The sequence below is a fragment of the Heterocephalus glaber genome, unplaced genomic scaffold (genome assembly GCF_053883595.1).
Source record: "Heterocephalus glaber isolate CG9 unplaced genomic scaffold, H.glaber_assembly_v1.0 deba00001452, whole genome shotgun sequence".
Taxonomy (NCBI): Eukaryota; Metazoa; Chordata; class Mammalia; order Rodentia; family Bathyergidae; genus Heterocephalus; species Heterocephalus glaber.
The window spans coordinates 23,606,631-23,619,123 of record NW_028258302.1 but is presented as its reverse complement, the minus strand read 5'-3'; positions in this window follow the sequence as shown (position 1 = coordinate 23,619,123).

Sequence of the window (12,493 nt, the reverse complement as noted above, 5' to 3'; positions counted from 1 at the left end):
GAACGTTTTGTAACAACATATTTAGTGCTTAAATATCAAGGACAACCAATACAATCAATTTATAACATATTTAGATAATATTCATTGTGATATGTCTCCCATAAGATTATATAATATAAAATTTACTAGGGGGTCCCTTTAATGAATTAAGACCAGAATAATCATTTTCTGGGTGGCCACTTCTATATTCATCAAAGGGAGTTCCCATCTATAATCGTTTTGACAAACAATTAAGAATATATATCTTTTTATTTTATAACTGTTAATTGTAATTTGATTGTTGCATGTGGGTAACAATGCACGTCACTTTCATAAAATAAATTTCAGTGGTACTTTGATCAATTAACAACCTGGGAAGAAAAGCATGTCTTTAGTTTAATAATATTATCTATAAGTCAATTTAACAATAGGCGAATATCCTTTGAAGAGGAAGGAACATATTGAGCTCAACTGTACAAACACAAACAACAGACAATAGACAAACATATAAGACAGTGTATAAAATTAGGGTGCACCCAAATATAACTAGCCAAATTGAATTATACTATTCTCTTTATGATTATTAGATTGTAATTGTAGGCGCCATTGTTAACTGGTTAAGATTGGACAACGTCAGGTCATCGGCATCATCAGCACACCTATCAACTTGTTTTACTAGGCGTTCTGGGAGCCACCTGGCTGACTTCATTTCCTTGGAGTAAATACACACCGATCCTCGGCCCCAGATAAGTACAGGATCCGGCCCGTGCCATGAGTGGTCCAGGGGGTCTTTCCACATCACCGAGGCAAATTGTCGTTGCGTCTCTGGTTGCCAGAAACGATTGGCTGCAGATAAACCTTTGGCATCCAAATTTAAGAAGTTAAGAATAAATAGTGCATGTGATATCAGATTTCTAGAATAAATAGTGCATGTGATATCAGATTTCTAGGAGACCCCTTAGTAGGATACCATTCCCCCTTTTTTATTTTGTCTAAAGTAATTTTAAGTGTGAGATTAGCCCTTTCTATAATGCCCTGTCCCTGTGGATTATATGGGATTCCCGTTATATGTGTTATTGTAAATTGTTTGTAAAATTTGGAGAAGCCAGAGCTGATATAGCCAGGACCATTATCTGTTTTAATTTGTTGTGGGCAGCCAAGCACTGAGAAGGCAGTGAGGAGATGAGCAATGACGTGTTTAGTAGCTTCCCCAGACTGCAGGGTGGCAAATATGAATCCACTATATGTATTAATGTTGACATGTATATATTTAAGATTTCCAAATTTAGGGTAATGTGTGATGTCCATTTGCCATAGGGCATTTGGAATCAAGCCACGAGGATTAACTCCCAGATGAGGTGTAGGAAGGTGCAGAGTGCACGTAGGGCAGGCCTTAACAATTTGTCTAGCTTGTTCTCTAGTAAGCTTATACATAAGGCGAAGCGTGTGAGCATTAAGATGATGGAATTGGTGTGCCTTCTGTGCTTGGTCAATCGGACTGGGGGCATCAGTATTTATTGAATAGGCAAAAGCCTGAGGTCTTGTGGCTAGGTCTGCTAAGCGGTTGCCCTCTGCAAGTGGGCTGGGTAGGTTAGAGTGGGCGCGAAGGTGCCCAATGAAAAAGGATTTGGATCGTTTTCTGATTAGATCTTGTAATTGGAGGAAAAGACCACCAGTCTGAGAGGCAAGTTTGATCAGTCCACATGTTTCTAATAAGGGAACAGATTGGGCAATGTAAGCACTGTCAGTAAAGAGATTAAAAGCTCGGGCAGGAAATGCGGTAAAGACCGCTATGACTGCCTGGAGCTCGGTTAACTGGGCCGAAGAGTGGGCGGTTCGGAACTGGACAATGTTATCATCCCACACATAGGCAGCCATTCCAGTGGAAGAACCGTCTGTAAAAACGGGTAGAGCCTCTGGCAGAGGAAAGCAAGAAGTGATCTTCGGGAAAATGAAGTCATGTCTGTTGGCAAAGTCAATAAGTTTGCTGGGAGGATAGTGGTTGTCCAATAACCCTGAATAAGAAGCAAGAGCAATTGGCCAGGAATCGGTGGTTTGTATAAGCCAATCGACCTGGTCCTTAGGGTAGGGTTGGATAATGACATCAGGTTCTTTTCCAAAGTACATCTTTCCATGGTCTCTGCCCAAGATAACTAGGTCTGCAACTGCAACATAATAGGGGTAAAAGACCCGCTTAGGGGAAACTGGGAGATGAACCCACAAAAGGGGAGCGGTTTGCCAAAAGACAGCAGTGGGAGAGAGGGAGGTTTTGCAGATGATATACTGTAAAGGAGAGTTATAATCCATAAAAGTAATTGTTTGATTTTGAGTGGCTTGTTCCACTGTACTGATGGCTTTGCGCCCCTCGGCAGTGAGCTGTCGAGGTGAAGTAGGGTGGTTATCACCTTGTAGGGTATCATAGAGAGGCTTCAGGTCATGTTTAGTGAGCTTTAAATAGGGCATAAGCCAATTAATGTCTCCTAGCAATTTTTGGAAGTCATTTAAAGTCTTAAGACCGTCCAGCCGCAAGGTAAGCTTTTGGGAGGAAATGTGATGTCCCTTCATCTGAAATCCGAGGTAGTTATAAGGGTCTTTTAGTTGAACCTTATCAGGGGCAATCTGGAGGCCATGAGATTCAAGTGCCCGTCGAAGGTCAGCATAACAAGCTAAAACCTCACTTCCTAATTGCCCCGCTACAAGGATATCATCCATGTAATGGATAATATACATTTGAGGCCAATTGTCTCGGGTGGATTGGAGTGCCGCGGCTACAAATGACTGGCACAGGGTGGGACTATTGGCCATGCCTTGGGGCAGAACCAGCCACTGAAAGCGCTGCATTGGGGTACAGAAATTGGTCGCTGGAAGGCTAAATGCGAAGCGTTTTTGATCAGCAGGATGTAAGGGAATGGTGAAAAAGCAATCCTTTAAATCAATAATAATCTTGTAATACCCAAGGGGAATGGCTACCGGCGAAGGGAGACCAGGTTGTAAAGCTCCCATGAGTACCATGGTTTTATTAACTGTTCTAAGATCTTGTAAGAGTCTCCATTTTTCCGACCGTTTTTTAATGACAAAAATGGGAGTATTCCAAGGGGAGTGGCTAGGAATAATATGGCCAGCATGAAGCTGTTTCTGCACCAACTGTTGAGCTGCTGACAATTTCTCCTTAGAGAGGGGCCACTGATCGACCCACACTGGATCATCTGAGAGCCAGGTAATCTTTTCAGCATGGGCCGCAGGAGTGTCAATGGCCCCTATGGAAAATGGCCTAGCCCTGCCCGAGGGGGCCGAGGGACAGGCTCAATGGGGTGAGTAAGGTTTGTAGGGTGTTTCCCCAGTCCCGTTCCTGGAATGTACCCATTTTTAAACATCTGCATAGTGACAATTTCATTGGGGCTGGAAATAATTATCCCCATTTGTGATAGTAAGTCTCTTCCCCATAGATTAATAGGTAACCCTGAAATGATATAAGGTTGAATGGTGCCCTGATTACCATCTTGGTCTCTCCAGGTCAGATCTTTGGCACTTTGTTTAGGATTTTCACTCTGACCTATACCCCCGAGATGGGTGAGGGTGTCTTTTAATGGCCATGCCTGAGGCCAATCCTCTCCCTTTATGATAGTTACATCGGCACCAGTGTCAACCAGCCCAGAAAATTGTCTCCCATCTAACCACAAGGTCACGAGAGGCTTTTGTGCTGAAAGTATCTCTGACCAGTAAACATCAGATGAGCCGAATCCCTGGCTGCCTCGGGCGTTGTTTAGAGCCTTATTAGAGGTAGAGAGAAGGGGAAGGAGTAGCAATTGAGCAAATCTTTGGCCTGATTGAATGGTATTAATAACTTTGGGAGAAGAAACCATAACTTTAATTTCCCCAGAGTAGTCATTATCTATCACTCCTGGGTAAACCAACAGCCCATTTATGGTACTACTGCTTCGGCCTATTACGAGGCCAAAAGTCTCTCTAGGTAAGGGTCCAAAGACTCCTGTGGCGAGGGCCTGGACTCCCATTTCTGGGGTCAATACTGTGTGGGTGGTGGCACTGAGGTCCAATCCGGCACTTCCTTTTGTGGCTCTGATGAGGTCTGAAATGGATTGCTGTTTATTGGAGCAAAATTGAGCGCCCCGTAAATTTGTTTGGAGTTGGGGCCTGGGGCTGGCCCCCTTTCCCGTTTCCCGAATTCGAATCCTTAAGAGGGGGAAGGGGTCGGCCCTGGGCATCAGTTTTGGATCGGCACTCACTCGCCCAATGCCTCCCCCGATTACATCGGGGGCAGGGCCCGGGGGGCGGAGCATTGGGGCCCTGCATTTTAGTGGTCGGGCATTCTCTAGCAAAATGGCCGGTGGCCCCACACCGGAAACACTTATTGCCGACGTGGTGTTGCAAAAATTGTTTGACTGTGAAGCCTTGCATGGCGGCCGCCATGGCAAGGCCCTGTTGGTAGGCGACCCCAATCTCAGAACAAAGGCGAATGTAGCCGGAAAGGTCAGTTTTCTTTTTATAGGGGCGGATAGCGGCCTGACAGGCGGCATTGGCGTTCTCAAAAGCAAGCTGTTTAACAAAATCTGTCCCTGTCTCCGCGCTCCCAAAAATCCGGCCTGCCGCCGTGAGAAGGCGGTGGACAAAGTCCGCAAATGGCTCGTCTGGGCCCTGCCGAATGTTAGTGAGGGAGGCACTCACGTCTCCTTTGGAGGGGAGCTTTTTCCAGGCCCTAGTGGCGGCGGTCTGAATCTGGGCATATAACCCCGCATCAAATTGTATTTGTTGGTCGTTGGCGGCGTAGGCCCCCTCCCCAAGGAGCATGTCAAGCACCCATCCATTCCCCGCCTGAGCATTGCGCCTAGCAGTTTCTCGGCAATTTTTAACATATTTAGATTTCCATAATAAATAATCACCTCCTGTAAGGGTGGCGCGGGCCAGAGTCTGCCAATCAATTGGGGTGAGCCAATTTTCTGCCACCGATTCTAAAATAGCCATGGTGTAAGGTGCACTGGCCCCATATTGAGCTGCAGCCGTTTTAAATTTTTTAATGACCTTAAAATCAAAACCACTGTGGTGTCTTCACGCCTGTCTCTGTGCGTCAGTAGTTTTAGTTACGGGAAAGGCTTCCGCATTTTTAAGTTTCAGGGATACTCCCGACCCGGATGGCACCCTAGGGGCCGCCCCTCTAACGGGGGGTCGTGGCTTAAGTTTGTCTTCTCTACGGACATTTTTATGGGCTTTGCCTGTTCTTAAGCCTTCAAGCTGGGTAATAAGTTCTTGGTGTTCCTTTTCTAACCTTATCTGTTCTTTTAGAAATTCTATTTTGTCCCGGAGTTCCTTTTGGGGATCAACAACAGGACATGCCAGAGTGGGAGTGTCGGGGCCTGAAGAGATATAAGGAGGGGGATATCCGGAGTCGCCCCACAATGCTCCCCCCGCGGGCTCCTCCGACCCGGAGCCCTCTTGGGGCGGATCTGGGGGCGGAGGCGGGCCACGATAGGCTTGAAGGGAGGGATATAGGGGCGGAACCTTCCGCGAGGGTGGGGCTGTTCTAGAGGCGGTGGCGGAAAGCAAGGAAGCAGGGGTTCGGCGAGGCCCTGCCCTACAGGGCTTGGCAGGGTTCGTGGCCGTTTGGGGTTGGTCCGAAGGGACGTCATGTCCGTCGGGGGCGGGATCGTCGTCACTGTCAAAGGACATCAAGTCCTCTTCTTTGTCTGACAAAGAAGTCGTGGTCTCAACGGGCCTGGGCCCCGGCGCCATATTGGCCCGGGAGACTGCGTCAGAATCACTGGCGGGTGTCAGCCCCTTACCATCTCGGAGAGCTACCTCCCCAGCCTGTATAGCCTGCGCCACCAGTGGATCCCTCGCTTTATGAGAAATAATATCATTAATCAAATTCCAATATGAGAACGCCGCAATAGGGACCTTCCCGGGTCCGCAAGTGGCATAATAATCCTGGAGAGCTTCCCCCACCTTTTTCCATCTCTGTTCGTCAATGGTTCCCTCAGCAGGGAACCAGGGACAGAGATCTTTAATATAATCAAAAAATCTTAACAACTGTTTGACTGTAACCTTTACCCCTCGTGCCTGTAATGTCTTCTTGAGACCTTGCACAAACAATTCGTGCTGACTAATGCCCTGTCCCATAATCGCTGCTCAACTTACCGAGGTGCAAAAAGACGGCAGGTCCACGTCAATTGCAAGCCTCTCCCGTGTCGAGTGTGCTCTTTGTTCCTCAATCTTAATCTTAGGGCCCCTGAGCAGCGTCCTTCACTGGATCCCCCGTTCTCTGGCCCCACGTTGGGCGCCACTTGTCCCGGCCCGCGGGTAAGTCAACGGAGACCCTAGAGGGGGAGCGAGGATGAGAGGGGACAGGGGACACGAGAGATGGAGACAAGACAGGTTTCTGATCAAGTCTCGTTTATTGCAGAAGCTGTTACAACATATATACCGTAGGGCTAGAGGGGAGGAGCAAGAGGAGGGTACTGGGGCTACTTCCTTGTTGCCGGGTAGATTTGCAGCAGGCCCGGATATGTCCGTAAAAGGCACTCAAGAGTTCTAGCGGGGGGGCAAGGCCCCCCACACTGTTATATCACTCAGAAAGGGACATCTCCAGCCGCCTGGCTGAAACCCAAATCAGAGTTAAACGAGAACCTGTAACGGCCATTACTCTGACCGTTCTCCTAGGTTTGGGGCTAGCTGGGGCAGGAATGGGAGTTTCATCGCTAATACTACACAATAAACATTACAATGACTTAAGGGCAGCCATAGATATAGATATTGAAAGACTAGAAAGCTCCATCTCCCACCTCCAAGAGTCTTTAACCTCACTGGCAGAAGTAGTCCTCCAAAACCGAAGGGGGCTAGATTTAATTTTCCTTCAACAGGGAGGACTCTGCGTTGCCTTAGGTGAAGAATGTTGCTTCTATGTAGATCATTCAGGAGTGGTCAAAGAGTCCATGGCTAAAGTTAGGGAGGGCATCGCCAAACGTAAGCGAGAAAGAGAACTATCTCAAAACTGGTTCGAATCTTGGTTTAATTCTTCCCCTTGGCTAACTACCCTAATCTCTACCCTGCTAGGCCCCTTGCTTATCGTGTTACTACTGTTGACCTTTGGACCTTGTATACTCAATAGACTAGTTTCGTTCATCAAAAAACGAATTAACGCTGTTCAGTTAATGGTGCTCAGGTCCCAATACCAGCCAATTCCTACCGACTTGATAGAATTAACCCCCAGAGGCCCATAATTGGCTCTCTATAGCATCATGAGAAGGGGGGAATGTGGGACCAAAATGACTCCATCTTGGAGCCGTCTCCTTTGTTCTCTCAAATTTGTGCTTAAACTAGGAATTCACCACTTGAAATTCCTGAGTTTATTACCCAACCACCTGTGTACCCGGGGAAAGAGCGTTCCAGGCACACTATCTATAAGATAAGCAGTTAATGAGCTAACTATCCACACAAGATAGATGCAGCCATTAGTCAGTGGGTCTGCTAACGATCAGTATGTGACAATCGGCCGTTAATCTTTGCCCCTTTCTCCCTCACAAAAACCAATACGTAATCCCCTTCGACCCCCAAAGCCTAGCCAACCAAAACCCTACACTTCATATGTATTAAGTATTAACCAATCACCTGGCTACTAATAACCAAAGCTTGTTGTATTCTCAATAAAAACCCTGCTAGTTTGGGACTCAGGGCTCTCAATCTCGATCCGCTGTGCCGGTGACAATTGAGAGTCCCTGCTTAAGCTTGAATAAACGACCCTCGTGTGCTTACATCGGAAACGGCCTCCTGGTGGTCTTTGGGACTTCACAATCTGGGCACAACATCGGAAGATCTTTGTCCCCCACCCAGGTGATTGATACCTATTTAGAATACCAATCACTGCTATTCATCCTACATGGGTGTGGTGGTTTCTCTCCTTTTACAATGCTGGCCTTCAGTGAGTGTGTCTTGACTGTCCTCTGTGTTGCCTCCTCCTGGGCTGACCTTGTCTAACTGCATACAAGATATCTAATTAATTTACCTAATTGCAATAGGAGGACCCTGAGTATGAAGCCAGCCTGTGCTACTTAAGAAGACCCTGTCTCAGCCAGGCATGGTGGCATATGCCTGTAATCATAGCACTCAGGAGGCTGAGGCAGGAGGATTGCTGTGAGTTCGAGGCCATCCTGAGCTCCATAGTGAGTTCAAAGCCAGCCTGGACTACAAAGTGAGACCTTATCTAAAAAAACAAGACCCTGTCTCAGAAAACAAGTCTTTATGATGCCAAAATAGAACATTTGGTTTCAATTTGATGAAAGATTAAATAGAAGCAAATTAAACTACGAGTAGACAATGTTCTATTTCAGCTCAAATTCAAATGGGGTGAGAGACATGGTCCACAAGGCATCGGCTGGGCGGGTTTGAGGCTCTGGGTACTGTTATCAGCAGCTGGCCTGAACTCATCTTTACCGCCATGAAGTTATGCATGAGAAAATCCTGTCTTCCCACAGATCAGTGATAGGTCTCCCGATAGGTCTCCCACTACCTCAGCAGCTATTGTGTATAGTAGCTGCCCTTTTCCTATGGTGCCTTGCCCCCTCCCCTGTGTGACATCATGCCAAGATGGTTGCTCCCACCAAAGAACAAACCCTTCTTCCCAGCATGCCCCTGGTCCCACCTAAAGAGTAACCTAATACTCGCTCACCTCCTACCACCTAGTGACATCACCGGCTCCTCTACTCCCTGATCACTACCTCACTCAGCCCCACCTCAGCCCCTACAAGCCCCACCCCTGTCTCTATAAAAGACTCTCCCTGCCCCGGCCATGTTGCTTTTGTCTCTCCTTTGTGCAGAGACAGCCCGGCAGATCTATTCCCCTAATAAAGGCTTGTTGTGGCCTGGTCTGGTCTTGGTCTTTGGCCCTTTTACCTGACAATCAGGAGATTAGAAGCAATTCAAATAAGCCATGAATCCAGGGAATGTAGTCTTCCCTGCTGACAGAAATCTACTGGCTTTGAGCTGGGGAATCAGACACCTTCTCAGGCTGCCTGGGGCCGTTTTCAATCCTCACTTGGAATTCTAAACTCTCTCTCTGGCTTGTGTGCTGTGGTCTCACTGAGAGTGGAGAACCCCAGATCCTGTAGTTAGGGCGGAGACCTTGTTCTCTAGATTCCTTTTCTTCTCACCTTAATGGTGCAGGCTAAGCATGTGCTCTACCACTGAGTGACACTGCCAGCTAATAACCCAATATTTCTTTCCTTTTTTTTTTTTTGAGATAGAGTCTTGCTATGAATTTGTTGTCAAACACATGATCCTCTTACCTCAGCTTCCAAGCTGGGGTTATAGGCATGTGGCACCACACCTGGCTTCAGTGTTTCTTTTAAATTCATGGCCTTGGCTCCTAGATGGCAGGAGTGTTGTTCTGTACCCTCAGTATCTTCTTGTTGAATACCCACCCCTCTTTCCAGGGCTGGGGACTGAACTCGGGGGCTTTCCAAACTCAAACTTCTTATAATTTTTTTTTACAGACACATCTTGTTTAAGGACCAAGTTCCACTCCTGCAACGAGGTTGTTAAATGAATTGATCACTAAATGAGGAGTTGTATATAATATATACATTGCAAAATTCCTTAACAAAGAAATGGTCAAAGGAAACTCCAACTTGGTGACTTTGTTTTTATTTGCATAACTCTTACAAGTAATATATAACAACATAAAACTGCAGTACTGTACTGAACTGTGCAGCCAGAAAAAATCACAGCACTGTACCATGGGAGAAGCCACCACAAGGCCACGCTGCTCATGTTCCTGTAGTACAAGTCTGAGTGGGAGGGTGGTAAATCAGAATGGCAGGCTCCGCCCGCCATTCAGTCCCAAAAGTTGTTAAAGGGATAGGTCACTGAATGAGGAGTATTGGTACTTTTTCAAATTGCCCAGGCTGCCCTCAAACTTGTGATCCTCCTGCCTCAGCCTCCCAGAGTGCTGGGATTACAGGTGTGTACCACTACCCTGGCTAATATTGTTCCTTTTTATTTACTTTTTGGTTTTTTTTGGAGACAAGGTCTAGCTGTGTAGCCCAGGCTGGCCTTGAACTCATGGAGATCCTCCTGCCTAATCCTCCCAAGTGCTGGGATTATAGGCATGCACCACCACATCAGGCTTATTGTCCTCTTTTAAAGTCAGAAATGCTTTTAAGATTCATTCTGGGTGACTCATTTTCTTAGCCACTTGCCTCATGATGGAAGGAGCCTGTGTTTCTGGGACAATCTAGATTGCCACTATACTTTATCTATTATTTGGAGACAGGGCCGGGGATTTAGCTCAGTGGTTCCACTGCCTGCCTTGAAAGCACAAGGACCAGGGGCCGGGATTTAGCTCAGTGGTTTCGCCGCCTGCTGTGCAAGTGCAAGGACCCGAGTTCAATCCCTGGTACCAAAAAAACCCCCCAAAAACAAGAAAAGAAAGCACAAGGACCTGAGCTCGATCCCCGGTACCAAAAAAAAAAAAAAGATTCATTTGGAGACAGGGTCTCATTACGTAGTTCAGGCTGGCCTTGAACTCTCAGTGATCTTCCTGCCTCAGCCTCCTGAGTGCTGGGATTATAGGCATGCACCAACCACATCATGCAGCCCAGGCTGGCCTCAAACTTGTGGCAATCCTCCTGCCTCAGCCTCCTGATTGCTGGGATCACAGGTGTGGACCACCTTGCCTGTAGTTTAGAATAGAATGGGGGGGGCATGGTGGCAGTTAATTGGCTTTTTTTTTTTTTTTTTTTGGTACTGGGGGGATTGAATCCAAGGCCTTCACACTGAGCCATATTATATTATTATGGAATAGGGGCAGAGGTCTCTTTTCTGTAGCTGCTTCCTGCTGGCACAGGGGTGGTGATAAAGGGTACCAGGTCTGGGTCCTACGTGATGGTGATGTGGTCTCCCATGGCAAGAGGTTGATAACCAGCCATAATGAGTTTACCGACTGTCTGACTGGTAAAGGCCCGCAACCTTTCCTGCAAGAAAATTTGAAAACAATGAAACAGGCAGGGTCCAAAATGTAGGATTATGAAGAGGACAGTGAGGGATCCCAGGAAAGGAAGAAGCCAGGGAAGCCACTGGTTGAAGTATCCTGGTAGAGAGTGTAGCTGGTCTAGGTCTCATCTACGTTTCTCTATAAACTCCTGAGCTCCTTCACCTTGTCTCCAACAATGCCAAACTGATTGACAAAATAACAGGACTCTTCCCCCAGGAGGAGGCATGTTCCCCCTCTCTCTGCTGGTATTATATCTAGAGCTCTTCTAGTTTGGAGTATCTGCCAGGGAATTGATTTGGGACTGCAGGGTGACCAGAGAGTCTTCATTTAGCTCTTGGGATAAGGAGTAACAGAAGTGTGTTGATGTTGAGAGTGTGTAACCCCTGTATCTATTTTTGCCAGAACTCTGGCTCCCATTAGGAAAGGGAGTACAGGAAGGGGATGCTGGTTAAGATGGTGGACATTGGTTAAAAAAAAAAAAAAAAGTCTAGCACATTTATTGTTGATATTATCTGTATGGCCCGGGGATTTAGCTCAGTGGTTCTGGCGCCGGCCTCACAAGCGCAAGGTCCCGAGTTCGATCCCCTGCACGAAAAAAGACACACAAAAAAATAAGTGAACCGATATTATCTGTATGATCACTTTGAATGTGGCAGCCTATAGGCAAGAATAAACAAGATTTTTAAAGAAATTAGAGCATGAAAAATCTAAGCATGAGCATACTAGAATGGAAAGACAGGTCGGGGAGAGAGTCACACTTAGATATTGAAATAGTGAGTGATTGTAACCTGTTGGCTCTTAGAGTCTTTCACTGATAAAGGTTATCTATAAGTCTGATACTTGTCGTAAGTCTCTCTAGTTTTAGCTGTAAGAAGAGACAATTTGAAGAACAAATCTCAGTAAGAAATCTAAAACTCTAGCTGAGCTCTTATAGATTTTACCATAGTTTTTAATGATCTATAACTGTGGTCAGCCATGGGTGTAGCTGGAAACTGCCAGAAGGGGTCAGTGATTGGAGCACCCTATTTGTATCTAGCTTTATTACTATGTCATTTTTTTTTTTTTTTGGTACCGGGGATCAAACTCGGGTCCTTGCTCTTGTGCATATGTCATTATTTTTTATACCTGTTTTGCTTATTTTTTTCTGCTGGGTGTTTAAGATCAAGTTAAAATGAGACCTGTGCCAATTAATATGAACTCCTTGTTATTTATCAAAGTCAGTAAAGTCTCCTCAGGCCATTACTTTGGAACTATGTGTAGAGCCTCTCTGCTCCTCTGTCAGTGTCAGCCGTCAGGATGGGTGATGGTCTTGCTTGACCAAGTAGAGATTTTTTTCTCTTGGTGACCCTCCTTTGGCACATGGTTCTCTGGTGTCCAGCAATTTCCCTGGCTCAGGAGGTTGAGTGACTTACCAAAGATGTAGGATCCTGTAGAGGTTTCCTTATGTCTTGGATCTTTGTTGACCTTGAGGGGCCGGGGCTAAAATATTGGCTGTCCACATAGCCCAGTTACCTT